Source organism: Arachis ipaensis, chromosome B10, assembly GCF_000816755.2.
Source record: "Arachis ipaensis cultivar K30076 chromosome B10, Araip1.1, whole genome shotgun sequence".
In the NCBI taxonomy this organism is placed as follows: Eukaryota; Viridiplantae; Streptophyta; class Magnoliopsida; order Fabales; family Fabaceae; genus Arachis; species Arachis ipaensis.
In genome coordinates this window covers 98558344-98558565 of record NC_029794.2, presented here as the reverse complement: position 1 = coordinate 98558565, position 222 = coordinate 98558344, and positions in this window count along the sequence as shown.

Genomic DNA, 222 nt, shown 5'->3' with positions numbered 1-222 from the left:
AAACTTATGCTTTTCCGGAACAAGCTGACGCCAAAGCCAAAGCCAATTCTCCCTCTCCTCCCAACCAAACAGCTGCTTACATAACCACAAGTAACCATTGCGTGAGTCACAGACTTTGGCAGCAGACCCACTCCAATACCAACCCACTTCCGGACCTGCTTGTTCATCTGGATTGTAAGAGAGAATATTATCTTTCAGATTTTGAGATAAAGGAGAATAAAG